Source organism: Pelobates fuscus, chromosome 3, assembly GCF_036172605.1.
Source record: "Pelobates fuscus isolate aPelFus1 chromosome 3, aPelFus1.pri, whole genome shotgun sequence".
Lineage (NCBI taxonomy): Eukaryota > Metazoa > Chordata > Amphibia > Anura > Pelobatidae > Pelobates > Pelobates fuscus.
The window spans coordinates 359,027,486-359,052,680 of NC_086319.1; the positions used below are offsets into that span (position 1 = coordinate 359,027,486).

Sequence of the window (25,195 nt, forward strand, 5' to 3'; positions counted from 1 at the left end):
AAATTTTTAAGGCACTTTTTTAAGACCCCATTGGATTTCGAGTCCAACGCCTTAACCACTCGGCCATCACAGCTCTTCTGCAGCCCTGGTAACGTCACTTTTTTCCAGCAGTGTCTTTTTTTCTGAAGTAAATGCATGCTCATTGAGGAACACAACCCAATTTAGTAGAAATGATGCAAGGAATATGTGGGTGCTTTATCCTGAACTTTTTGTGAAAAACATGTTTAAGGCACTTTCCCAAAAGTTTTTGTGAAAAAAATGTTGAGTCACTTTCCCAAAAATTGAAGGTCTCAAGCAGCCAAGAGCCAAGCTTCTCATTTGCTGCTGACCTAACCCACACTAACCTATCCAACTCTAGAATGCAATAATGAAGTGAATGAAAAGGGCAATAAGTATCAGTCTAATCTTACACTCCACATCATAATGTTTATGCCCGCTTTATAACTAGAAACGTAGATGTAAGAAGTCATTTATTTCAGCGTGCACGTTTTTAGGAATTGTCTCGAAATAGATACTAACATCACTTTCTGCAGATTCTTAATGTGCAATTTCATCAAGCATGAACATAATCACATTTCTAACATAAAGCTCCTCGCTGTGAACAGGATTTGAACCTGTGCGGGGAGACCCCATTGGATTTCTAGTCCAACGCCTTAACCACTCGGCCATCACAGCTCTTCTACAGCCCTGGTAACGTCACTTTTTTCCAGCAGTGTCTTTTTTTCTGAAGTAAATGCATGCTCATTGAGGAACACAACCCAATTTAGTAGAAATGATGCAAGGAATCTGTGGGTGCTTTATCCTGAACTTTTTGTGAAAAAATTTTTAAGGCACTTTTTTAAGACCCCATTGGATTTCGAGTCCAACGCCTTAACCACTCGGCCATCACAGCTCTTCTGCAGCCCTGGTAACGTCACTTTTTTCCAGCAGTGTCTTTTTTTCTGAAGTAAATGCATGCTCATTGAGGAACACAACCCAATTTAGTAGAAATGATGCAAGGAATCTGTGGGTGCTTTATCCTGAACTTTTTGTGAAAAAAATGTTTAAGGCACTTTCCCAAAAGTTTTTGTGAAAAAATGTTGAGTCACTTTCCCAAAAATTGAAGGTCTCAAGCAGCCAAGAGCCAAGCTTCTCATTTGCTGCTGACCTAACCCACACTAACCTATCCAACTCTAGAATGCAATAATGAAGTGAATGAAAAGGGCAATAAGTATCAGTCTAATCTTACACTCCACATCATAATGTTTATGCCCGCTTTATAACTAGAAACGTAGATGTAAGAAGTCATTTATTTCAGCGTGCACGTTTTTAGGAATTGTCTCGAAATAGATACTAACATCACTTTCCGCAGATTCTTAATGTGCAATTTCATCAAGCATGAACATAATCACATTTTTAACTTTAAAAACAGAAATCTCCCTCGCTGTGAACAGGATTTGAACCTGTGCGGGGAGACCCCATTGGATTTCGAGTCCAACGCCTTAACCACTCGGCCATCACAGCTCTTCTGCAGCCTTGGTAACATCACTTTTTTCCAGCAGTGTCTTTTTTTTCTGAAGTAAATGCATGCTCAATGAGGAACACAACCCAATTTAGTAGAAATGATGCAAGGAATCTGTGGGTGCTTTATCCTGAACTTTTTGTGAAAAAATGTTTAAGGCACTTTTTTAAGACCCCATTGGATTTCGAGTCCAACACCTTAACCACTCGGCCATCACAGCTCTGCTACAGCCCTGGTAACGTCACTTTTTTCCAGCAGTGTCTTTTTTTTCTGAAGTAAATGCATGCTCATTGAGGAACACAACCCAATTTAGTAGAAATGATGCAAGGAATCTGTGGGTGCTTTATCCTGAACTTTTTGTGAAAAAATGTTTTAGGCACTTTCCCAAAAGATTTTGTGAAAAAAATGTTGAGGCACTTTCCCAAAAAGTTAAGGTCTCAAGCAGCCAAGAGCCAAGCTTCTCATTTGCTGCTGACCTAACCCACACTAACCTATCCAACTCTAGAATGCAATAATGAAGTGAATGAAAAGGGCAATAAGTATCAGTCTAATCTTACACTCCACATCATAATGTTTATGCCCGCTTTATAACTAGAAACGTAGATGTAAGAAGTCATTTATTTCAGCGTGCACGTTTTTAGGAATTGTCTCGAAATAGATACTAACATCACTTTCCGCAGATTCTTAATGTGCAATTTCATCAAGCATGAACATAATCACATTTTTAACTTTAAAAACAGAAAACTCCCTCGCTGTGAACAGGATTTGAACCTGTGTGGGGAGACCCCATTGGATTTCGAGTCCAATGCCTTAACCACTCGGCCATCACAGCTCTTCTCCAGTCTTGGTAACATCACTTTTTTCCAGCAGTGTCTTTTTTTTCTGAAGTAAATGCATGCTCATTGAGGAACACAACCCAATTTAGTAGAAATGATGCAAGGAATCTGTGGGTGCTTTATCCTGAACTTTTTGTGAAAAAATGTTTAAGGCACTTTTTTAAGACCCCATTGGATTTCGAGTCCAACGCCTTAACCACTCGGCCATCACAGCTCTTCTGCAGCCGTGGTAACGTCACTTTTCTCCAGCAGTGTCTTTTTTTCTGAAGTAAATGCATGCTCATTGAGGAACACAACCCAATTTAGTAGAAATGATGCAAGGAATCTGTGGGTGCTTTATCCTGAACTTTTTGTGAAAAAAATGTTTAAGGCACTTTCCCAAAAGTTTTTGTGAAAAAAATGTTGAGTCACTTTCCCAAAAATTGAAGGTCTCAAGCAGCCAAGAGCCAAGCTTCTCATTTGCTGCTGACCTAACCCACACTAACCTATCCAACTCTAGAATGCAATAATGAAGTGAATGAAAAGGGCAATAAGTATCAGTCTAATCTTACACTCCACATCATAATGTTTATGCCCGCTTTATAACTAGAAACGTAGATGTAAGAAGTCATTTATTTCAGCGTGCACGTTTTTAGGAATTGTCTCGAAATAGATACTAACATCACTTTCCGCAGATTCTTAATGTGCAATTTCATCAAGCATGAACATAATCACATTTTTAACTTTAAAAATAGAAAACTCCCTCGCTGTGAACAGGATTTGAACCTGTGCGGAGAGACCCCATTGGATTTCTAGTCCAACGCCTTAACCACTCGGCCATCACAGCTCTTCTGCTGCATTGGTAACGTCACTTTTTTCCAGCAGTGTCTTTTTTTTCTGAAGTAAATGCATTCTCATTGAGTAACACAACCCAATTTAGTAGAAATGATGCAAGGAATCTGTGGGTGCTTTATCCTGAACTTTTTGTGAAAAATTTTTTAAGGCACTTTTTTAAGACCCCATTGGATTTCGAGTCCAACGCCTTAACCACTCGGCCATCACAGCTCTTCTGCAGCCCTGGTAACGTCACTTTTTTCCAGCAGTGTCTTTTTTTCTGAAGTAAATGCATGCTCATTGAGGAACACAACCCAATTTAGTAGAAATGATGCAAGGAATATGTGGGTGCTTTATCCTGAACTTTTTGTGAAAAACATGTTTAAGGCACTTTCCCAAAAGTTTTTGTGAAAAAAATGTTGAGTCACTTTCCCAAAAATTGAAGGTCTCAAGCAGCCAAGAGCCAAGCTTCTCATTTGCTGCTGACCTAACCCACACTAACCTATCCAACTTTAGAATGCAATAATGAAGTGAATGAAAAGGGCAATAAGTATCAGTCTAATCTTACGCTCCACATCATAATGTTTATGCCCGCTTTATAACTAGAAACGTAGATGTAAGAAGTCATTTATTTCAGCGTGCACGTTTTTAGGAATTGTCTCGAAATAGATACTAACATCACTTTCCGCAGATTCTTAATGTGCAATTTCATCAAGCATGAACATAATCACATTTTTAACTTTAAAAACAGAAATCTCCCTCGCTGTGAACAGGATTTGAACCTGTGCGGGGAGACCCCATTGGATTTCGAGTCCAACGCCTTAACCACTCAGCCATCACAGCTCTTCTGCAGCCTTGGTAACATCACTTTTTTCCAGCAGTGTCTTTTTTTTCTGAAGTAAATGCATGCTCATTGAGGAACACAACCCAATTTAGTAGAAATGATGCAAGGAATCTGTGGGTGCTTTATCCTGAACTTTTTGTGAAAAAATGTTTAAGGCACTTTTTTAAGACCCCATTGGATTTCGAGTCCAACGCCTTAACCACTCGGCCATCACAGCTCTGCTACAGCCCTGGTAACGTCACTTTTTTCCAGCAGTGTCTTTTTTTTCTGAAGTAAATGCATGCTCATTGAGGAACACAACCCAATTTAGTAGAAATGATGCAAGGAATCTGTGGGTGCTTTATCCTGAACTTTTTTTGTGAAAAAATGTTTAAGGCACTTTTTTAAGACCCCATTGGATTTCGAGTCCAATGCCTTAACCATTCGGCCATCACAGCTCCTCTGCAGTCTTGGTAACATCACTTTTTTCCAGCAGTGTCTTTTTTTTCTGAAGTAAATGCATGCTCATTGAGGAACACAACCCAATTTAGTAGAAATGATGCAAGGAATCTGTGGGTGCTTTATCCTGAACTTTTTGTGAAAAAATGTTTAAGGCACTTTTTTAAGACCCCATTGGATTTCGAGTCCAACGCCTTAACCACTCGGCCATCACAGCTCTTCTGCAGCCCTGGTAACGTCACTTTTCTCCAGCAGTGTCTTTTTTTCTGAAGTAAATGCATGCTCATTGAGGAACACAACCCAATTTAGTAGAAATTATGCAAGGAATCTGTGGGTGCTTTATCCTGAACTTTTTGTGAAAAAAATGTTTAAGGCACTTTCCCAAAAGTTTTTGTGAAAAAAATGTTGAGTCACTTTCCCAAAAATTGAAGGTCTCAAGCAGCCAAGAGCCAAGCTTCTCATTTGCTGCTGACCTAACCCACACTAACCTATCCAACTCTAGAATGCAATAATGAAGTGAATGAAAAGGGCAATAAGTATCAGTCTAATCTTACACTCCACATCATAATGTTTATGCCCGCTTTATAACTAGAAACGTAGATGTAAGAAGTCATTTATTTCAGCGTGCACGTTTTTAGGAATTGTCTCGAAATAGATACTAACATCACTTTCCGCAGATTCTTAATGTGCAATTTCATCAAGCATGAACATAATCACATTTTTAACTTTAAAAATAGAAAACTCCCTCGCTGTGAACAGGATTTGAACCTGTGCGGAGAGACCCCATTGGATTTCTAGTCCAACGCCTTAATCACTCGGCCATCACAGCTCTTCTGCTGCATTGGTAACGTCACTTTTTTCCAGCAGTGTCTTTTTTTTCTGAAGTAAATGCATTCTCATTGAGTAACACAACCCAATTTAGTAGAAATGATGCAAGGAATCTGTGGGTGCTTTATCCTGAACTTTTTGTGAAAAAATTTTTAAGGCACTTTTTTAAGACCCCATTGGATTTCGAGTCCAACGCCTTAACCACTCGGCCATCACAGCTCTTCTGCAGCCCTGGTAACGTCACTTTTTTCCAGCAGTGTCTTTTTTTCTGAAGTAAATGCATGCTCATTGAGGAACACAACCCAATTTAGTAGAAATGATGCAAGGAATCTGTGGGTGCTTTATCCTGAACTTTTTGTGAAAAAAATGTTTAAGGCACTTTCCCAAAAGTTTTTGTGAAAAAAATGTTGAGTCACTTTCCCAAAAATTGAAGGTCTCAAGCAGCCAAGAGCCAAGCTTCTCATTTGCTGCTGACCTAACCCACACTAACCTATCCAACTCTAGAATGCAATAATGAAGTGAATGAAAAGGGCAATAAGTATCAGTCTAATCTTACACTCCACATCATAATGTTTATGCCCGCTTTATAACTAGAAACGTAGATGTAAGAAGTCATTTATTTCAGCGTGCACGTTTTTAGGAATTGTCTCGAAATAGATACTAACATCACTTTCCGCAGATTCTTAATGTGCAATTTCATCAAGCATGAACATAATCACATTTTTAACTTTAAAAACAGAAAACTCCCTCGCTGTGAACAGGATTTGAACCTGTACGGGGAGACCCCATTGGATTTCTAGTCCAACGCCTTAACCACTCGGCCATCACAGCTCTACTGCTGCATTGGTAACGTCACTTTTTTCCAGCAGTGTCTTTTTTTTATGAAGTAAATGCATGCTCATTGAGTAACACAACCCAATTTAGTAGAAATGATGCAAGGAATCTGTGGGTGCTTTATCCTGAACTTTTTTTGTGAAAAAATGTTTAAGGCACTTTTTTAAGACCCCATTGGATTTCGAGTCCAACGCCTTAACCACTCGGCCATCACAGCTCTTCTGCAGCCCTGGTAACGTCACTTTTTTCCAGCAGTGTCTTTTTTTCTGAAGTAAATGCATGCTCATTGAGGAACACAACCCAATTTAGTAGAAATGATGCAAGGAATCTGTGGGTGCTTTATCCTGAACTTTTTGTGAAAAAAATGTTTAAGGCACTTTCCCAAAAGTTTTTGTGAAAAAAATGTTGAGTCACTTTCCCAAAAATTGAAGGTCTCAAGCAACCAAGAGCCAAGCTTCTCATTTGCTGCTGACCTAACCCACACTAACCTATCCAACTCTAGAATGCAATAATGAAGTGAATGAAAAGGGCAATAAGTATCAGTCTAATCTTACACTCCACATCATAATGTTTATGCCCGCTTTATAACTAGAAACGTAGATGTAAGAAGTCATTTATTTCAGCGTGCACGTTTTTAGGAATTGTCTCGAAATAGATACTAACATCACTTTCCGCAGATTCTTAATGTGCAATTTCATCAAGCATGAACATAATCACATTTTTAACTTTAAAAACAGAAAACTCCCTCGCTGTGAACAGGATTTGAACCTGTGCGGGGAGACCCCATTGGATTTCTAGTCCAACGCCTTAACCACTCGGCCATCACAGCTCTTCTGCTGCATTGGTAACGTCACTTTTTTCCAGCAGTGTCTTTTTTTTCTGAAGTAAATGCATGCTCATTGAGTAACACAACCCAATTTAGTAGAAATGATGCAAGGAATCTGTGGGTGCTTTATCCTGAACTTTTTGTGAAAAAATGTTTAAGGCACTTTTTTAAGACCCCATTGGATTTCGAGTCCAACGCCTTAACCACTCGGCCATCACAGCTCTTCTGCAGCCCTGGTAACGTCACTTTTTTCCAGCAGTGTCTTTTTTTCTGAAGTAAATGCATGCTCATTGAGGAACACAACCCAATTTAGTACAAATGATGCAAGGAATCTGTGGGTGCTTTATCCTGAACTTTTTGTGAAAAAAATGTTTAAGGCACTTTCCCAAAAGTTTTTGTGAAAAAAATGTTGAGTCACTTTCCCAAAAATTGAAGGTCTCAAGCAGCCAAGAGCCAAGCTTCTCATTTGCTGCTGACCTAACCCACACTAACCTATCCAACTCTAGAATGCAATAATGAAGTGAATGAAAAGGGCAATAAGTATCAGTCTAATCTTACACTCCACATCATAATGTTTATGCCCGCTTTATAACTAGAAACGTAGATGTAAGAAGTCATTTATTTCAGCGTGCACGTTTTTAGGAATTGTCTCGAAATAGATACTAACATCACTTTCCGCAGATTCTTAATGTGCAATTTCATCAAGCATGAACATAATCACATTTTTAACTTTAAAAACAGAAAACTCCCTCGCTGTGAACAGGATTTGAACCTGTGCGGGGAGACCCCATTGGATTTCTAGTCGAACGCCTTAACCACTCGGCCATCACAGCTCTTCTGCTGCATTGGTAACGTCACTTTTTTCCAGCAGTGTCTTTTTTTCTGAAGTAAATGCATGCTCATTGAGGAACACAACCCAATTTAGAAGAAATGATGCAAGGAATCTGTGGGTACTTTATCCTGAACTTTTTGTGAAAAACATGTTTAAGGCACTTTCCCAAAAGTTTTTGTGAAAAAAATGTTGAGTCACTTTCCCAAAAATTGAAGGTCTCAAGCAGCCAAGAGCCAAGCTTCTCATTTGCTGCTGACCTAACCCACACTAACCTATCCAACTCTAGAATGCAATAATGAAGTGAATGAAAAGGGCAATAAGTATCAGTCTAATCTTACACTCCACATCATAATGTTTATGCCCGCTTTATAACTAGAAACGTAGATGTAAGAATTCATTTATTTCAGCGTGCACGTTTTTAGGAATTGTCTCGAAATAGATACTAACATCACTTTCCGCAGATTCTTAATGTGCAATTTAATCAAGCATGAACATAATCACAATGTACAGAAGGTATTAGAAGCAACAAGTGCCAAAATACACACAACACTCCCTGTGTATAAACATATAAAACAATACTTATGCATGTACAGGTATATGTGAGGGATGTCCCATGTAGTCAGTACCTACAATAATAAAAAAGGTACATAGTATAGACTGTACATACAACGAGAGAAATATGGAGGTAATTGGATACACTCACGGATTCCAGAGCCGTACCAGGCTCTGTATTTAGTGCCCAAAGGTGCCTCAAAAAGGCTTTGCTGGAGAATCCTGGATGGTATCCCCCAGAGGTAGAAGGAACAGCAGCAGAGTGATGATAAAAAAGTGTAGATTTATTGTAAATATAAATTAAAATAATAACTGTGCAGGTCCCATATGGTGACTCACGAAATCACAGTCATGCAGACGCGTTTCAACTCAGTCCGAGTTTTCATCAGTGTATAAAATCATCCGGTTGCTGTTCCGTTTTAAATTCATTTCAATTTTGATTGCCGGTCACATGGGCGGAAGTTCGGGTGGCCGGCGTCTGACATCACTTCCGGTATTTCGGCGCTCATTTTCCAGCTTGATTATGTTTAGTGCGATTGCCCATTCGAGGCTGGAGACTCCATCTTGTGAAAGGGCATCTATTATAGTTCTTAGCATGCTCGCATAGAAAAAAGAACTTGCAGTATTGGAAGTGGCACAATGATATATACGAAATAGCGGTAATAATGCAATGTTTTGCATAAAAGGACATTATAAATACATAATGTGCAATATCAGTATGGGATTAATTAGTACATTTGTCCAACTAGAGCAGAAAAGTTTCATATTAAGGATGGACATCTATCGTATCTCAAAGGATGTATCCATATAAACAATAATTACTGAAATACAATGAAATAAGAAGTGTAGTATAAAATAAAATAAAATAAGAATACACAATGTTAAAGCAACAGCAGCAGTATAATAATATATATAAAAAGAGAAAATATGTGTATACATTAAACAGCATGTGGGTATATGGTACAGAATGATCCCATCTAGGTGGTATGAATATAGCCCATATAGAATAAGATTGGTGGGTGAAAAAAAAGACTAAAAGAAGAGTCTCTATAAAAAACTTAAAAAATATATAAAAAATGTAAAAAATATAAAGTTATAAAAAATGAACCAACTCAAAATCTAAATTTAGACCGTAGGGGGATAAGGTATTCAATTCAAAAATCCACCTACTTTCAATTTTACAAAGTTCTTTAAAGTTATCTTCACCCCTCCAATCTTTTTTCTTTTGAGCAATGGCAGTGAAATTGACACATGAAGGGTCACTGTTGTGGCATTGTAAAAAATGTGCAGAGACACTGTGTTTGGCATACCCCCTCTGTATGTTGCCCAAGTGTTCCAGTATGCGGGTTTTTAAAGTCCTCGTGGTCATTCCCACATACTGGAGTCCACAAGGGCACCAGAGGAGGTATATCACATTACTAGAATGGCAAGTAAGAATAGAATTGATCTTATACTCCTTTTTAGATATATTGGAGATAAATTTGGTTTGTGTATCTTTCTTAAATTTTGTTCTTTTACAGGCTGTGCACATTTTGCATGGGTAGAAACCATGTTTTTGGTTAAAAACGTTGGTATTAGCGGTATGTGTTTTTATGTGGTTTCTGACCAGCAACGTTTGTAAATTTTTAGTACCCCTATATATAATTTTTGGTTTTTCACCAATGATGTTATTAAGACCCTCATCGGTTCTCAGAATGTGCCAGTACTTCTGGACAATAGATTTTATGTGTTTAGCGTCACCGCTATAATCTAAAATTAGAAGAGGTTCCTCTGTTTGTTTAGTTATTTGTTTATCCTTATATTCTAATAGGGACTCTCTATTTAGTTGTCCGGTTTCCTGAATTTGATGGTCCAAGATGCTTGGATCATATTTCTTTTCAATGAAGAAATTTTTCAAACGTCCCACCTGTTCCTCATATTCTTTGATGTCACTACAATTTTTGAAAATCCGGTTGAATTGGCTCTTGGGCACATTGCGCAACCACGGATCGTAATGACAACTCGTGGTGTCAATGTACCCATTGACATCCACTGGTTTGAAATAAGTTCTGGTGGAAATATGATTGTGTGAGACATAGATATCCAAATCTAAAAACTGGACTGATGTTTGGCTAATTTGACTAGTCAGAACGATGTTATTATGATTGTCATTAAGGCCCTCCAGGAAGAGATCCAAGGACACTCTGGACCCCTTCCATATAAAGAAGATGTCGTCGATATATCTGCGATAGAGGACCAGACCCGCTCCCATGATGTCCCGAGCTGGGAGGAAGGTACCCTCCCAGTGAGACATAAAGAGATTAGCATAGCTGGGAGCGAATCTGGTCCCCATCGCATTACCGACTAACTGTAAAAAAAAGGAACCATTGAACCAAAAAAAGTTGTTGGTAAGAATTAAATAGATACTGTCTCTGATGAAATTAATCTGGCTCTCAGCAAACTTATTACTATGCATCAAAAAATGCTTGACAGCCGTGCAACCCAACTCATGAGAAATAATAGTATATAAACTGGTCACATCACATGTGACCAGATAGTAATCCTCTTCCCATTGGATATTCTGTAAGGTCTTTATTAGCTGTGTAGAGTCCCTGAGATAGGATGGTTGAGATATCACCAAAGGTTGAAGTAGTTTATCTACATATTCAGATAGCCTACTTAGTAGGGAGCCTATCCCGGATACTATAGGCCTTCCAGGGGGTTTCTTTGTATCCTTATGGATTTTTGGGAGGATGTAGAGAACTGGTATACGGCATACCGAGACATTTAGATATTTATATTCCTGCTTGTTGAGAATTCCATCTTCCATACCCTTACTCAATAACGATGTATATTTCTTTCTTATTTCTGGAGTAGGATCCGCTTTAAGTTTGGTATAGGTGGAGGCATCGTTGAGCTGTCTGTATATCTCCTCCATGTAATCCGCAACATTCAGCACAACGATGCCCCCACCCTTGTCTGCTGGCTTAATAGCAATATTGTGATCTTGTTGAAGATCTCTCAACGCTTTAGTTTGGTAATAATTTAAGTTATTTCTTTTCTTTTTGGATATCTGTCTCACATCATTAGTGACCAATTTCTCAAAAACCTTCATTTCGCCGCTAATGTGGTTTCTGGGAAAAAACTGGGATTTGTCTTTCAAATTTGTGTGTATAAAATTGTCACTGTTAGTATCTCTTAATTCATTAATAGGGAATTTTTAAAAATATTTCTTTAAACAGAGTTCTGAATGAATTTGTGGATGTCTATGAAAGTATTAAAAGGTTTATTGGAACTAGTTGGTGCGAATTTTAGGCCCTTATCGAGGACTTCTAATTCTTTATTCGTTAATACTTTATTGGAGAGGTTAAAGATACCTAATGGTGGTTTTTCCCTCTTTTTTTCAATGTCCAAAGGTCTTCCTGCTCGGCATCCCCTTCTCCCTGATCCCACGGTCTATGAACATAATCACATTTTTAACTTTAAAAACAGAAAACTCCCTCGCTGTGAACAGGATTTGAACCTGTGCAGGGAGACCCCATTGGATTTCGAGTCCAACGCCTTAACCACTCGGCCATCACAGCTCTTCTGCAGTCTTGGTAACATCACTTTTTTCGAGCAGTGTCTTTTTTTTCTGAAGTAAATGCATGCTCATTGAGGAACACAACCCAATTTAGTAGAAATGATGCAAGGAATCTGTGGGTGCTTTATCCTGAACTTTTTGTGAAAAAATGTTTAAGGCACTTTTTTAAGACCCCATTGGATTTCGAGTCCAACGCCTTAACCACTCGGCCATCACAGCTCTTCTGCAGCCCTGGTAACGTCACTTTTTTCCAGCAGTGTCTTTTTTTCTGAAGTAAATGCATGCTCATTGAGGAACACAACCCAATTTAGTAGAAATGATGCAAGGAATCTGTGGGTGCTTTATCCTGAACTTTTTGTGAAAAAATGTTTTAGGCACTTTCACAAAAGTTTTTGTGAAAAAAATGTTGAGTCACTTTCCCAAAAATTGAAGGTCTCAAGCAGCCAAGAGCCAAGCTTCTCATTTGCTGCTGACCTAACCCACACTAACCTATCCAACTCTAGAATGCAATAATGAAGTGAATGAAAAGGGCAATAAGTATCAGTCTAATCTTACACTCCACATCATAATGTTTATGCCCGCTTTATAACTAGAAACGTAGATGTAAGAAGTCATTTATTTCAGCGTGCACGTTTTTAGGAATTGTCTCGAAATAGATACTAACATCACTTTCTGCAGATTCTTAATGTGCAATTTCATCAAGCATGAACATAATCACATTTCTAACATAAAGCTCCTCGCTGTGAACAGGATTTGAACCTGTGCGGGGAGACCCCATTGGATTTCTAGTCCAACGCCTTAACCACTCGGCCATCACAGCTCTTCTACAGCCCTGGTAACGTCACTTTTTTCCAGCAGTGTCTTTTTTTCTGAAGTAAATGCATGCTCATTGAGGAACACAACCCAATTTAGTAGAAATGATGCAAGGAATCTGTGGGTGCTTTATCCTGAACTTTTTGTGAAAAAATTTTTAAGGCACTTTTTTAAGACCCCATTGGATTTCGAGTCCAACGCCTTAACCACTCGGCCATCACAGCTCTTCTGCAGCCCTGGTTACGTCACTTTTTTCCAGCAGTGTCTTTTTTTCTGAAGTAAATGCATGCTCATTGAGGAACACAACCCAATTTAGTAGAAATGATGCAAGGAATCTGTGGGTGCTTTATCCTGAACTTTTTGTGAAAAAAATGTTTAAGGCACTTTCCCAAAAGTTTTTGTGAAAAAATGTTGAGTCACTTTCCCAAAAATTGAAGGTCTCAAGCAGCCAAGAGCCAAGCTTCTCATTTGCTGCTGACCTAACCCACACTAACCTATCCAACTCTAGAATGCAATAATGAAGTGAATGAAAAGGGCAATAAGTATCAGTCTAATCTTACACTCCACATCATAATGTTTATGCCCGCTTTATAACTAGAAACGTAGATGTAAGAAGTCATTTATTTCAGCGTGCACGTTTTTAGGAATTGTCTCGAAATAGATACTAACATCACTTTCCGCAGATTCTTAATGTGCAATTTCATCAAGCATGAACATAATCACATTTTTAACTTTAAAAACAGAAATCTCCCTTGCTGTGAACAGGATTTGAACCTGTGCGGGGAGACCCCATTGGATTTCGAGTCCAACGCCTTAACCACTCGCCCATCACAGCTCTTCTGCAGCCTTGGTAACATCACTTTTTTCCAGCAGTGTCTTTTTTTTTTTTCTGAAGTAAATGCATGCTCAATGAGGAACACAACCCAATTTAGTAGAAATGATGCAAGGAATCTGTGGGTGCTTTATCCTGAACTTTTTGTGAAAAAATGTTTAAGGCACTTTTTTAAGACCCCATTGGATTTCGAGTCCAACGCCTTAACCACTCGGCCATCACAGCTCTTCTGCAGCCCTGGTAACGTCACTTTTTTCCAGCAGTGTCTTTTTTTCTGAAGTAAATGCATGCTCATTGAGGAACACAACCCAATTTAGTAGAAATTATGCAAGGAATATGTGGGTGCTTTATCCTGAACTTTTTGTGAAAAACATGTTTACGGCACTTTCCCAAAAGTTTTTGTGAAAAAAATGTTGAGTCTCTTTCACAAAAATTGAAGGTCTCAAGCAGCCAAGAGCCAAGCTTCTCATTTGCTGCTGACCTAACCCACACTAACCTATCCAACTCTAGAATGCAATAATGAAGTGAATGAAAAGGGCAATAAGTATCAGTCTAATCTTACGCTCCACATCATAATGTTTATGCCCGCTTTATAACTAGAAACGTAGATGTAAGAAGTCATTTATTTCAGCGTGCACGTTTTTAGGAATTGTCTCGAAATAGATACTAACATCACTTTCCGCAGATTGTTAATGTGCAATTTCATCAAGCATGAACATAATTACATTTCTAACTTTAAAAACAGAAAACTCCCTTGCTGTGAACAGGATTTGAACCTGTGCGGGGAGACCCCATTGGATTTCGAGTCCAACGCCTTAACCACTCGGCCATCACAGCTCTTCTGCAGCCCTGGTAACGTCACTTTTTTCCAGCAGTGTCTTTTTTTCTGAAGTAAATGCATGCTCATTGAGGAACACAACCCAATTTAGAAGAAATGATGCAAGGAATCTGTGGGTACTTTATCCTGAACTTTTTGTGAAAAACATGTTTAAGGCACTTTCCCAAAAGTTTTTGTGAAAAAAATGTTGAGTCACTTTCCCAAAAATTGAAGGTCTCAAGCAGCCAAGAGCCAAGCTTCTCATTTGCTGCTGACCTAACCCACACTAACCTATCCAACTCTAGAATGCAATAATGAAGTGAATGAAAAGGGCAATAAGTATCAGTCTAATCTTACACTCCACATCATAATGTTTATGCCCGCTTTATAACTAGAAACGTAGATGTAAGAATTCATTTATTTCAGCGTGCACGTTTTTAGGAATTGTCTCGAAATAGATACTAACATCACTTTCCGCAGATTCTTAATGTGCAATTTAATCAAGCATGAACATAATCACAATGTACAGAAGGTATTAGAAGCAACAAGTGCCAAAATACACACAACACTCCCTGTGTATAAACATATAAAACAATACTTATGCATGTACAGGTATATGTGAGGGATGTCCCATGTAGTCAGTACCTACAATAATAAAAAAGGTACATAGTATAGACTGTACATACAACGAGAGAAATATGGAGGTAATTGGATACACTCACGGATTCCAGAGCCGTACCAGGCTCTGTATTTAGTGCCCAAAGGTGCCTCAAAAAGGCTTTGCTGGAGAATCCTGGATGGTATCCCCCAGAGGTAGAAGGAACAGCAGCAGAGTGATGATAAAAAAGTGTAGATTTATTGTAAATATAAATTAAAATAATAACTGTGCAGGTCCCATATGGTGACTCACGAAATCACAGTCATGCAGACGCGTTTCAACTCAGTCCGAGTTTTCATCAGTGTATAAAATCATCCGGTTGCTGTTCCGTTTTAAATTCATTTCAATTTTGATTGCCGGTCACATGGGCGGAAGTTCGGGTGGCCGGCGTCTGACATCACTTCCGGTATTTCGGCGCTCATTTTCCAGCTTGATTATGTTTAGTGCGATTGCCCATTCGAGGCTGGAGACTCCATCTTGTGAAAGGGCATCTATTATAGTTCTTAGCATGCTCGCATAGAAAAAAGAACTTGCAGTATTGGAAGTGGCACAATGATATATACGAAATAGCGGTAATAATGCAATGTTTTGCATAAAAGGACATTATAAATACATAATGTGCAATATCAGTATGGGATTAATTAGTACATTTGTCCAACTAGAGCAGAAAAGTTTCATATTAAGGATGGACATCTATCGTATCTCAAAGGATGTATCCATATAAACAATAATTACTGAAATACAATGAAATAAGAAGTGTAGTATAAAATAAAATAAAATAAGAATACACAATGTTAAAGCAACAGCAGCAGTATAATAATATATATAAAAAGAGAAAATATGTGTATACATTAAACAGCATGTGGGTATATGGTACAGAATGATCCCATCTAGGTGGTATGAATATAGCCCATATAGAATAAGATTGGTGGGTGAAAAAAAAGACTAAAAGAAGAGTCTCTATAAAAAACTTAAAAAATATATAAAAAATGTAAAAAATATAAAGTTATAAAAAATGAACCAACTCAAAATCTAAATTTAGACCGTAGGGGGATAAGGTATTCAATTCAAAAATCCACCTACTTTCAATTTTACAAAGTTCTTTAAAGTTATCTTCACCCCTCCAATCTTTTTTCTTTTGAGCAATGGCAGTGAAATTGACACATGAAGGGTCACTGTTGTGGCATTGTAAAAAATGTGCAGAGACACTGTGTTTGGCATACCCCCTCTGTATGTTGCCCAAGTGTTCCAGTATGCGGGTTTTTAAAGTCCTCGTGGTCATTCCCACATACTGGAGTCCACAAGGGCACCAGAGGAGGTATATCACATTACTAGAATGGCAAGTAAGAATAGAATTGATCTTATACTCCTTTTTAGATATATTGGAGATAAATTTGGTTTGTGTATCTTTCTTAAATTTTGTTCTTTTACAGGCTGTGCACATTTTGCATGGGTAGAAACCATGTTTTTGGTTAAAAACGTTGGTATTAGCGGTATGTGTTTTTATGTGGTTTCTGACCAGCAACGTTTGTAAATTTTTAGTACCCCTATATATAATTTTTGGTTTTTCACCAATGATGTTATTAAGACCCTCATCGGTTCTCAGAATGTGCCAGTACTTCTGGACAATAGATTTTATGTGTTTAGCGTCACCGCTATAATCTAAAATTAGAAGAGGTTCCTCTGTTTGTTTAGTTATTTGTTTATCCTTATATTCTAATAGGGACTCTCTATTTAGTTGTCCGGTTTCCTGAATTTGATGGTCCAAGATGCTTGGATCATATTTCTTTTCAATGAAGAAATTTTTCAAACGTCCCACCTGTTCCTCATATTCTTTGATGTCACTACAATTTTTGAAAATCCGGTTGAATTGGCTCTTGGGCACATTGCGCAACCACGGATCGTAATGACAACTCGTGGTGTCAATGTACCCATTGACATCCACTGGTTTGAAATAAGTTCTGGTGGAAATATGATTGTGTGAGACATAGATATCCAAATCTAAAAACTGGACTGATGTTTGGCTAATTTGACTAGTCAGAACGATGTTATTATGATTGTCATTAAGGCCCTCCAGGAAGAGATCCAAGGACACTCTGGACCCCTTCCATATAAAGAAGATGTATCTGCGATAGAGGACCAGACCCGCTCCCATGATGTCCCGAGCTGGGAGGAAGGTACCCTCCCAGTGAGACATAAAGAGATTAGCATAGCTGGGAGCGAATCTGGTCCCCATCGCATTACCGACTAACTGTAAAAAAAAGGAACCATTGAACCAAAAAAAGTTGTTGGTAAGAATTAAATAGATACTGTCTCTGATGAAATTAATCTGGCTCTCAGCAAACTTATTACTATGCATCAAAAAATGCTTGACAGCCGTGCAACCCAACTCATGAGAAATAATAGTATATAAACTGGTCACATCACATGTGACCAGATAGTAATCCTCTTCCCATTGGATATTCTGTAAGGTCTTTATTAGCTGTGTAGAGTCCCTGAGATAGGATGGTTGAGATATCACCAAAGGTTGAAGTAGTTTATCTACATATTCAGATAGCCTACTTAGTAGGGAGCCTATCCCGGATACTATAGGCCTTCCAGGGGGTTTCTTTGTATCCTTATGGATTTTTGGGAGGATGTAGAGAACTGGTATACGGCATACCGAGACATTTAGATATTTATATTCCTGCTTGTTGAGAATTCCATCTTCCATACCCTTACTCAATAACGATGTATATTTCTTTCTTATTTCTGGAGTAGGATCCGCTTTAAGTTTGGTATAGGTGGAGGCATCGTTGAGCTGTCTGTATATCTCCTCCATGTAATCCGCAACATTCAGCACAACGATGCCCCCACCCTTGTCTGCTGGCTTAATAGCAATATTGTGATCTTGTTGAAGATCTCTCAACGCTTTAGTTTGGTAATAATTTAAGTTATTTCTTTTCTTTTTGGATATCTGTCTCACATCATTAGTGACCAATTTCTCAAAAACCTTCATTTCGCCGCTAATGTGGTTTCTGGGAAAAAACTGGGATTTGTCTTTCAAATTTGTGTGTATAAAATTGTCACTGTTAGTATCTCTTAATTCATTAATAGGGAATTTTTAAAAACATTTCTTTAAACAGAGTTCTGAATGAATTTGTGGATGTCTATGAAAGTATTAAAAGGTTTATTGGAACTAGTTGGTGCGAATTTTAGGCCCTTATCGAGGACTTCTAATTCTTTATTCGTTAATACTTTATTGGAGAGGTTAAAGATACCTAATGGTGGTTTTTCCCTCTTTTTTTCAATGTCCAAAGGTCTTCCTGCTCGGCATCCCCTTCTCCCTGATCCCACGGTCTATGAACATAATCACATTTTTAACTTTAAAAACAGAAAACTCCCTCGCTGTGAACAGGATTTGAACCTGTGCAGGGAGACCCCATTGGATTTCGAATCCAACGCCTTAACCACTCGGCCATCACAGCTCTTCTGCAGTCTTGGTAACATCACTTTTTTCGAGCAGTGTCTTTTTTTTCTGAAGTAAATGCATGCTCATTGAGGAACACAACCCAATTTAGTAGAAATGATGCAAGGAATCTGTGGGTGCTTTATCCTGAACTTTTTGTGAAAAAATGTTTAAGGCACTTTTTTAAGACCCCATTGGATTTCGAGTCCAACGCCTTAACCACTCGGCCATCACAGCTCTTCTGCAGCCCTGGTAACGTCACTTTTTTCCAGCAGTGTCTTTTTTTCTGAAGTAAATGCATGCTCATTGAGGAACACAAACCCAATTTAGTAGAAATGATGCAAGGAATCTGTGGGTGCTTTATCCTGAACTTTTTGTGAAAAAATGTTTTAGGCACTTTCACAAAAGTTTTTGTGAAAAAAATGTTGAGTCACTTTCCCAAAAATTGAAGGTCTCAAGCAACCAAGAGCCAAGCTTCTCATTTGCTGCTGACCTAACCCACACTAACCTATCCAACTCTAGAATGCAATAATGAAGTGAATGAAAAGGGCAATAAGTATCAGTCTAATCTTACACTCCACATCATAATGTTTATGCCCGCTTTATAACTAGAAACGTAGATGTAAGAAGTCATTTATTTCAGCGTGCACGTTTTTAGGAATTGTCTCGAAATAGATACTAACATCACTTTCTGCAGATTCTTAATGTGCAATTTCATCAAGCATGAACATAATCACATTTCTAACATAAAGCTCCTCGCTGTGAACAGGATTTGAACCTGTGCGGGGAGACCCCATTGGATTTCTAGTCCAACGCCTTAACCACTCGGCCATCACAGCTCTTCTACAGCCCTGGTAACGTCACTTTTTTCCAGCAGTGTCTTTTTTTCTGAAGTAAATGCATGCTCATTGAGGAACACAACCCAATTTAGTAGAAATGATGCAAGGAATCTGTGGGTGCTTTATCCTGAACTTTTTGTGAAAAAATTTTTAAGGCACTTTTTTAAGACCCCATTGGATTTCGAGTCCAACGCCTTAACCACTCGGCCATCACAGCTCTTCTGCAGCCCTGGTAACGTCACTTTTTTCCAGCAGTGTCTTTTTTTCTGAAGTAAATGCATGCTCATTGAGGAACACAACCCAATTTAGTAGAAATGATGCAAGGAATCTGTGGGTGCTTTATCCTGAACTTTTTGTGAAAAAAATGTTTAAGGCACTTTCCCAAAAGTTTTTGTGAAAAAATGTTGAGTCACTTTCCCAAAAATTGAAGGTCTCAAGCAGCCAAGAGCCAAGCTTCTCATTTGCTGCTGACCTAACCCACACTAACCTATCCAACTCTAGAATGCAATAATGAAGTGAATGAAAAGGGCAATAAGTATCAGTCTAATCTTACACTCCACATCATAATGTTTATGCCCGCTTTATAACTAGAAACGTAGATGTAAGAAGTCATTTATTTCAGCGTGCACGTTTTTAGGAATTGTCTCGAAATAGATACTAACATCACTTTCCGCAGATTCTTAATGTGCAATTTCATCAAGCATGAACATAATCACATTTTTAACTTTAAAAACAGAAATCTCCCTTGCTGTGAACAGGATTTGAACCTGTGCGGGGAGACCCCATTGGATTTCGAGTCCAACGCCTTAACCACTCGGCCATCACAGCTCTTCTGCAGACCTGGTAACATCACTTTTTTCCAGCAGTGTCTTTTTTTTTTTTCTGAAGTAAATGCATGCTCAATGAGGAACACAACCCAATTTAGTAGAAATGATGCAAGGAATCTGTGGGTGCTTTATCCTGAACTTTTTGTGAAAAAATGTTTAAGGCACTTTTTTAAGACCCCATTGGATTTCGAGTCCAACGCCTTAACCACTCGGCCATCACAGCTCTTCTGCAGCCCTGGTAACGTCACTTTTTTCCAGCAGTGTCTTTTTTTCTGAAGTAAATGCATGCTCATTGAGGAACACAACCCAATTTAGTAGAAATGATGCAAGGAATCTGTGGGTGCTTTATCCTGAACTTTTTGTGAAAAAATGTTTTAGGCACTTTCACAAAAGTTTTTGTGAAAAAAATGTTGAGTCACTTTCCCAAAAATTGAAGGTCTCAAGCAGCCAAGAGCCAAGCTTCTCATTTGCTGCTGACCTAACCCACACTAACCTATCCAACTCTAGAATGCAATAATGAAGTGAATGAAAAGGGCAATAAGTATCAGTCTAATCTTACACTCCACATCATAATGTTTATGCCCGCTTTATAACTAGAAACGTAGATGTAAGAAGTCATTTATTTCAGCGTGCACGTTTTTAGGAATTGTCTCGAAATAGATACTAACATCACTTTCTGCAGATTCTTAATGTGCAATTTCATCAAGCATGAACATAATCACATTTCTAACATAAAGCTCCTCGCTGTGAACAGGATTTGAACCTGTGCGGGGAGACCCCATTGGATTTCTAGTCCAACGCCTTAACCACTCGGCCATCACAGCTCTTCTACAGCCCTGGTAACGTCACTTTTTTCCAGCAGTGTCTTTTTTTCTGAAGTAAATGCATGCTCATTGAGGAACACAACCCAATTTAGTAGAAATGATGCAAGGAATCTGTGGGTGCTTTATCCTGAACTTTTTGTGAAAAAATTTTTAAGGCACTTTTTTAAGACCCCATTGGATTTCGAGTCCAACGCCTTAACCACTCGGCCATCACAGCTCTTCTGCAGCCCTGGTAACGTCACTTTTTTCCAGCAGTGTCTTTTTTTCTGAAGTAAATGCATGCTCATTGAGGAACACAACCCAATTTAGTAGAAATGATGCAAGGAATCTGTGGGTGCTTTATCCTGAACTTTTTGTGAAAAAAATGTTTAAGGCACTTTCCCAAAAGTTTTTGTGAAAAAATGTTGAGTCACTTTCCCAAAAATTGAAGGTCTCAAGCAGCCAAGAGCCAAGCTTCTCATTTGCTGCTGACCTAACCCACACTAACCTATCCAACTCTAGAATGCAATAATGAAGTGAATGAAAAGGGCAATAAGTATCAGTCTAATCTTACACTCCACATCATAATGTTTATGCCCGCTTTATAACTAGAAACGTAGATGTAAGAAGTCATTTATTTCAGCGTGCACGTTTTTAGGAATTGTCTCGAAATAGATACTAACATCACTTTCCGCAGATTCTTAATGTGCAATTTCATCAAGCATGAACATAATCACATTTTTAACTTTAAAAACAGAAATCTCCCTTGCTGTGAACAGGATTTGAACCTGTGCGGGGAGACCCCATTGGATTTCGAGTCCAACGCCTTAACCACTCGCCCATCACAGCTCTTCTGCAGCCTTGGTAACATCACTTTTTTCCAGCAGTGTCTTTTTTTTTTTTTCTGAAGTAAATGCATGCTCAATGAGGAACACAACCCAATTTAGTAGAAATGATGCAAGGAATCTGTGGGTGCTTTATCCTGAACTTTTTGTGAAAAAATGTTTAAGGCACTTTTTTAAGACCCCATTGGATTTCGAGTCCAACGCCTTAACCACTCGGCCATCACAGCTCTTCTGCAGCCCTGGTAACGTCACTTTTTTCCAGCAGTGTCTTTTTTTCTGAAGTAAATGCATGCTCATTGAGGAACACAACCCAATTTAGTAGAAATTATGCAAGGAATATGTGGGTGCTTTATCCTGAACTTTTTGTGAAAAACATGTTTACGGCACTTTCCCAAAAGTTTTTGTGAAAAAAATGTTGAGTCTCTTTCACAAAAATTGAAGGTCTCAAGCAGCCAAGAGCCAAGCTTCTCATTTGCTGCTGACCTAACCCACACTAACCTATCCAACTCTAGAATGCAATAATGAAGTGAATGAAAAGGGCAATAAGTATCAGTCTAATCTTACGCTCCACATCATAATGTTTATGCCCGCTTTATAACTAGAAACGTAGATGTAAGAAGTCATTTATTTCAGCGTGCACGTTTTTAGGAATTGTCTCGAAATAGATACTAACATCACTTTCCGCAGATTCTTAATGTGCAATTTCATCAAGCATGAACATAATTACATTTCTAACTTTAAAAACAGAAAACTCCCTTGCTGTGAACAGGATTTGAACCTGTGCGGGGAGACCCCATTGGATTTCGAGTCCAACGCCTTAACCACTCGGCCATCACAGCTCTTCTGCAGCCCTGGTAACGTCACTTTTTTCCAGCAGTGTCTTTTTTTCTGAAGTAAATGCATGCTCATTGAGGAACACAACCCAATTTAGAAGAAATGATGCAAGGAATCTGTGGGTACTTTATCCTGAACTTTTTGTGAAAAACATGTTTAAGGCACTTTCCCAAAAGTTTTTGTGAAAAAAATGTTGAGTCACTTTCCCAAAAATTGAAGGTCTCAAGCAGCCAAGAGCCAAGCTTCTCATTTGCTGCTGACCTAACCCACACTAACCTATCCAACTCTAGAATGCAATAATGAAGTGAATGAAAAGGGCAATAAGTATCAGTCTAATCTTACACTCCACATCATAATGTTTATGCCCGCTTTATAACTAGAAACGTAGATGTAAGAATTCATTTATTTCAGCGTGCACGTTTTTAGGAATTGTCTCGAAATAGATACTAACATCACTTTCCGCAGATTCTTAATGTGCAATTTAATCAAGCATGAACATAATCACAATGTACAGAAGGTATTAGAAGCAACAAGTGCCAAAATACACACAACACTCCCTGTGTATAAACATATAAAACAATACTTATGCATGTACAGGTATATGTGAGGGATGTCCCATGTAGTCAGTACCTACAATAATAAAAAAGGTACATAGTATAGACTGTACATACAACGAGAGAAATATGGAGGTAATTGGATACACTCACGGATTCCAGAGCCGTACCAGGCTCTGTATTTAGTGCCCAAAGGTGCCTCAAAAAGGCTTTGCTGGAGAATCCTGGATGGTATCCCCCAGAGGTAGAAGGAACAGCAGCAGAGTGATGATAAAAAAGTGTAGATTTATTGTAAATATAAATTAAAATAATAACTGTGCAGGTCCCATATGGTGACTCACGAAATCACAGTCATGCAGACGCGTTTCAACTCAGTCCGAGTTTTCATCAGTGTATAAAATCATCCGGTTGCTGTTCCGTTTTAAATTCATTTCAATTTTGATTGCCGGTCACATGGGCGGAAGTTCGGGTGGCCGGCGTCTGACATCACTTCCGGTATTTCGGCGCTCATTTTCCAGCTTGATTATGTTTAGTGCGATTGCCCATTCGAGGCTGGAGACTCCATCTTGTGAAAGGGCATCTATTATAGTTCTTAGCATGCTCGCATAGAAAAAAGAACTTGCAGTATTGGAAGTGGCACAATGATATATACGAAATAGCGGTAATAATGCAATGTTTTGCATAAAAGGACATTATAAATACATAATGTGCAATATCAGTATGGGATTAATTAGTACATTTGTCCAACTAGAGCAGAAAAGTTTCATATTAAGGATGGACATCTATCGTATCTCAAAGGATGTATCCATATAAACAATAATTACTGAAATACAATGAAATAAGAAGTGTAGTATAAAATAAAATAAAATAAGAATACACAATGTTAAAGCAACAGCAGCAGTATAATAATATATATAAAAAGAGAAAATATGTGTATACATTAAACAGCATGTGGGTATATGGTACAGAATGATCCCATCTAGGTGGTATGAATATAGCCCATATAGAATAAGATTGGTGGGTGAAAAAAAAGACTAAAAGAAGAGTCTCTATAAAAAACTTAAAAAATATATAAAAAATGTAAAAAATATAAAGTTATAAAAAATGAACCAACTCAAAATCTAAATTTAGACCGTAGGGGGATAAGGTATTCAATTCAAAAATCCACCTACTTTCAATTTTACAAAGTTCTTTAAAGTTATCTTCACCCCTCCAATCTTTTTTCTTTTGAGCAATGGCAGTGAAATTGACACATGAAGGGTCACTGTTGTGGCATTGTAAAAAATGTGCAGAGACACTGTGTTTGGCATACCCCCTCTGTATGTTGCCCAAGTGTTCCAGTATGCGGGTTTTTAAAGTCCTCGTGGTCATTCCCACATACTGGAGTCCACAAGGGCACCAGAGGAGGTATATCACATTACTAGAATGGCAAGTAAGAATAGAATTGATCTTATACTCCTTTTTAGATATATTGGAGATAAATTTGGTTTGTGTATCTTTCTTAAATTTTGTTCTTTTACAGGCTGTGCACATTTTGCATGGGTAGAAACCATGTTTTTGGTTAAAAACGTTGGTATTAGCGGTATGTGTTTTTATGTGGTTTCTGACCAGCAACGTTTGTAAATTTTTAGTACCCCTATATATAATTTTTGGTTTTTCACCAATGATGTTATTAAGACCCTCATCGGTTCTCAGAATGTGCCAGTACTTCTGGACAATAGATTTTATGTGTTTAGCGTCACCGCTATAATCTAAAATTAGAAGAGGTTCCTCTGTTTGTTTAGTTATTTGTTTATCCTTATATTCTAATAGGGACTCTCTATTTAGTTGTCCGGTTTCCTGAATTTGATGGTCCAAGATGCTTGGATCATATTTCTTTTCAATGAAGAAATTTTTCAAACGTCCCACCTGTTCCTCATATTCTTTGATGTCACTACAATTTTTGAAAATCCGGTTGAATTGGCTCTTGGGCACATTGCGCAACCACGGATCGTAATGACAACTCGTGGTGTCAATGTACCCATTGACATCCACTGGTTTGAAATAAGTTCTGGTGGAA

The 25,195-nt window shown here is 38.3% G+C and overlaps 17 non-coding genes across 17 annotated transcripts; all 17 read right to left on the reverse strand.

Moving 5' to 3' along the window:
* Nucleotides 1–593: 593 nt before the first annotated feature.
* On the reverse strand, nucleotides 594–675 carry TRNAS-AGA (transfer RNA serine (anticodon AGA)). The gene has a single exon. It is a non-coding gene; the product is annotated as a tRNA-Ser (tRNA).
* Nucleotides 676–1,421: 746 nt separating this feature from the next.
* TRNAS-CGA (transfer RNA serine (anticodon CGA)) lies at nucleotides 1,422–1,503 on the reverse strand. Its single transcript has one exon. It is a non-coding gene; the product is annotated as a tRNA-Ser (tRNA).
* Nucleotides 1,504–2,251: 748 nt separating this feature from the next.
* On the reverse strand, nucleotides 2,252–2,333 carry TRNAS-CGA (transfer RNA serine (anticodon CGA)). The gene has a single exon. It is a non-coding gene; the product is annotated as a tRNA-Ser (tRNA).
* Nucleotides 2,334–3,081: 748 nt separating this feature from the next.
* Nucleotides 3,082–3,163, reverse strand: TRNAS-AGA (transfer RNA serine (anticodon AGA)). Its single transcript has one exon. It is a non-coding gene; the product is annotated as a tRNA-Ser (tRNA).
* Nucleotides 3,164–3,911: 748 nt separating this feature from the next.
* Nucleotides 3,912–3,993, reverse strand: TRNAS-CGA (transfer RNA serine (anticodon CGA)). The gene has a single exon. It is a non-coding gene; the product is annotated as a tRNA-Ser (tRNA).
* A 2,016-nt stretch (nucleotides 3,994–6,009) lies between these two features.
* TRNAS-AGA (transfer RNA serine (anticodon AGA)) lies at nucleotides 6,010–6,091 on the reverse strand. The gene has a single exon. It is a non-coding gene; the product is annotated as a tRNA-Ser (tRNA).
* Nucleotides 6,092–6,841: 750 nt separating this feature from the next.
* On the reverse strand, nucleotides 6,842–6,923 carry TRNAS-AGA (transfer RNA serine (anticodon AGA)). Its single transcript has one exon. It is a non-coding gene; the product is annotated as a tRNA-Ser (tRNA).
* A 4,862-nt stretch (nucleotides 6,924–11,785) lies between these two features.
* On the reverse strand, nucleotides 11,786–11,867 carry TRNAS-CGA (transfer RNA serine (anticodon CGA)). Its single transcript has one exon. It is a non-coding gene; the product is annotated as a tRNA-Ser (tRNA).
* A 737-nt stretch (nucleotides 11,868–12,604) lies between these two features.
* TRNAS-AGA (transfer RNA serine (anticodon AGA)) lies at nucleotides 12,605–12,686 on the reverse strand. The gene has a single exon. It is a non-coding gene; the product is annotated as a tRNA-Ser (tRNA).
* Nucleotides 12,687–13,432: 746 nt separating this feature from the next.
* TRNAS-CGA (transfer RNA serine (anticodon CGA)) lies at nucleotides 13,433–13,514 on the reverse strand. The gene has a single exon. It is a non-coding gene; the product is annotated as a tRNA-Ser (tRNA).
* Nucleotides 13,515–14,266: 752 nt separating this feature from the next.
* TRNAS-CGA (transfer RNA serine (anticodon CGA)) lies at nucleotides 14,267–14,348 on the reverse strand. The gene has a single exon. It is a non-coding gene; the product is annotated as a tRNA-Ser (tRNA).
* Nucleotides 14,349–18,371: 4,023 nt separating this feature from the next.
* Nucleotides 18,372–18,453, reverse strand: TRNAS-CGA (transfer RNA serine (anticodon CGA)). The gene has a single exon. It is a non-coding gene; the product is annotated as a tRNA-Ser (tRNA).
* Nucleotides 18,454–19,191: 738 nt separating this feature from the next.
* TRNAS-AGA (transfer RNA serine (anticodon AGA)) lies at nucleotides 19,192–19,273 on the reverse strand. Its single transcript has one exon. It is a non-coding gene; the product is annotated as a tRNA-Ser (tRNA).
* A 746-nt stretch (nucleotides 19,274–20,019) lies between these two features.
* Nucleotides 20,020–20,101, reverse strand: TRNAS-CGA (transfer RNA serine (anticodon CGA)). The gene has a single exon. It is a non-coding gene; the product is annotated as a tRNA-Ser (tRNA).
* Nucleotides 20,102–20,842: 741 nt separating this feature from the next.
* On the reverse strand, nucleotides 20,843–20,924 carry TRNAS-AGA (transfer RNA serine (anticodon AGA)). The gene has a single exon. It is a non-coding gene; the product is annotated as a tRNA-Ser (tRNA).
* A 746-nt stretch (nucleotides 20,925–21,670) lies between these two features.
* TRNAS-CGA (transfer RNA serine (anticodon CGA)) lies at nucleotides 21,671–21,752 on the reverse strand. The gene has a single exon. It is a non-coding gene; the product is annotated as a tRNA-Ser (tRNA).
* Nucleotides 21,753–22,505: 753 nt separating this feature from the next.
* TRNAS-CGA (transfer RNA serine (anticodon CGA)) lies at nucleotides 22,506–22,587 on the reverse strand. The gene has a single exon. It is a non-coding gene; the product is annotated as a tRNA-Ser (tRNA).
* Between the last annotated feature and the right edge of the window lie 2,608 nt (nucleotides 22,588–25,195).